Here is a 2,398-nt window from a genome sequence, read left to right as displayed (position 1 = left end):
GTACAACTGAAAGTTCAGAAATGAAGATGAATGGTAAAACTTATATCATTCCGTGAAATGTAGTGCTCAAAGTTTTTCTCTGGAGATGGTTTGGTAAAAGCACCAAGGCAGCTCTGAATTCTAGATCTTACAAAAGAGAAGAGGTATAAATACAATGGATTAACAATGGCAAACATATCACAAAATATGACAAGAGGTTACCTTGGATAGAGATAGGAGTTCATACAGAAGATATTTGAGGAGGTTGCTTGAAAGCATGCAACCCTGTAGCAACTCGCGTTTTCTCCAGAGAAATGTGCGCCTCATTTTTTCCTCCACTATGGCACTATCTGGTTGAGTCCGTTCATACTGCATTTGTAAGACTTTTACATGGGCATCAATTGAGACTGCATCTTCGCCAACAGGACCTTGAGACTCATGATCCTATTGTGTACAAGTTCACAAACACACAAACACACACATTACTGGGATGCTCTATAACCTAGAGTCCTACCACTGCTGCAAATACTGTTGTACCACAGGATGCCTACCATTTCGCATCTTCTTTCACATGTTATCTGGCTTGGTGTCTGTTTGGACTTGGCCCTTGCGATGACCAAATTTCGCTTTGAACTGTTTGACCTGTTCTTCATCCACAAGAGGTGATCGTTCAGTTTTGAACTTCCTTTTTAATGACATGTGCAACATATGCTATGTAAAACAATGATTGTCAAGGGTTACTTTACATTGCATGACAACATGATATTTTGTTGCAAGTATATATATATATATATACTGTGCTACTAATGAAATGATATGTTTATGTTACGGTATATATATATATACCGTAACATAAACATATCATTTCATTAGTAGCACAGTGACAACAGACTATTGAATAGTAACAGAAAACGTCAGAATATATTGAAAGCATTCCTAAAGCACTTCAATGTCAAAAACTTACATATCCATTCCCCTCCAAGTCCTTCAAGAAAGGGTATTTGGCAACAAAGTGCCTTGGCAGCCTTCACATAATCTTCACCGGAAGGATACCTAACAAATTCATATAAAATGTTTACAATTGCACAAAGTTATTAGATCATACTGCATACATCCAAATACCTGCATTCAAACAAAACCAATGAAACAAAAGGTGTTTACAGCAAAAAAGGGCACCATTTAGCATGTTCAAGGCTTGTAAATACACCACACCATAGTTAGACACAATTATTGCTCTCTACAGTTAATATGTTTATTGAAATCCAGTCTGTTGCAAAGAATCCAAAGATAAAAAAGTTAAAAACCCACCTTAATTCAGACATTGAAGCAGGAGCTGCAACATAGCAAATTTCTGTTTTCAGCTGAGAGATCAGGTTTATGAACTTTACTTGCTTTTTGAAGGACCCCTCAAAGAGCTGGGAAATCATAAGGTCCGTCAGGCCACCATTAACAGTTTCCCCATCCACTTCATATTCTGAAAAAGAAAAAAGAAAAAAAAAATTCAAAATCAAAACAAAACAGCATTTAATATAACTAGTTAGACACTATAAACTCACATCCCTTGCACGAACAGAACCTAAACTAACCTGTGAAAAATTACCATTACCATTAAATCACCATTGAACTTAAACCATCAAGTCAGAAAGGTCAGTGCTAGCCTTCACCAACCACGTGGCTTGGCTAACTGATGAACTGAAACGGCCTTGATGCTACCAACACCATAGAAATGAAATCATAAGTTCTCAATGTATGACTGATGTTTAACTAAACAATATTATATTGCCATTGTGTTGCCGTTTTTATTGTATAGCAGTTATTTCGACATCTTTTTCAGAGCCAAAACAGGAAACATCCCTGCTAACGTTACATAAAGCCTGGGAAGTTGACGTTAATTCTACCAAAAGCATGTGGCGTCAGCTAGCTAACCAGTCTGGTAGCCAATGTAGCGCTAACGTTATAGCTTCCCAAGTTAGCTATAACTTTTCTACCATTGACCACGACTGATTACCTAGCCAACTAGCTAGCTCTAACATTGGTTTAAATTAACACTTGACATGATCCCAAATCCACTAAAATGTCACCAAAGCACTAAGTAATGTTACTTAAAGCATGCATAAATCAGGCTGACAGGGAGCTAAGAGACCTTAGCAGCTCGTCCTAGCAGCTTCTAGGTTCTATCTAGTAGCTAGATAGTTATTATTACACGGCTCTTCATAGTGCTGCAGAATGCTCCATTCACTTGAATGGGCCTTCCCAACGTTCGGCGGTCTGCTAATTCTGAATAACAGACCGTTGCTAAGTATAACAGACCGCTGTCAAGGAAAATGGGCTTTGTGCTTCTAAGTCAATTCTTTCATATCACTACGCAAGGATTGGAACTTCATTCAAAAGTGAAAGCAGATGGTTGATCAGCTGTGTT

General features: G+C 37.9%; 1 long non-coding RNA gene across 1 annotated transcript; it reads right to left on the bottom strand.

Annotated features, from left to right (window-relative positions):
• Nucleotides 1-303: 303 nt before the first annotated feature.
• On the bottom strand, nt 304-1,689 carry LOC121680018. The gene is made up of 4 exons (XR_006021525.1): nt 1,288-1,689; nt 944-1,032; nt 531-690; nt 304-423 (listed from the first exon to the last, which is right to left on the bottom strand). It is a non-coding gene; the product is annotated as an uncharacterized LOC121680018 (long non-coding RNA).
• Between the last annotated feature and the right edge of the window lie 709 nt (nt 1,690-2,398).

The sequence above is a fragment of the Alosa sapidissima genome, chromosome 13 (assembly GCF_018492685.1).
Source record: "Alosa sapidissima isolate fAloSap1 chromosome 13, fAloSap1.pri, whole genome shotgun sequence".
Taxonomy (NCBI): Eukaryota; Metazoa; Chordata; class Actinopteri; order Clupeiformes; family Clupeidae; genus Alosa; species Alosa sapidissima.
The sequence above is the reverse complement of the archived record's forward strand: the minus strand, read 5'-3'. Positions and strand labels throughout refer to the sequence as shown.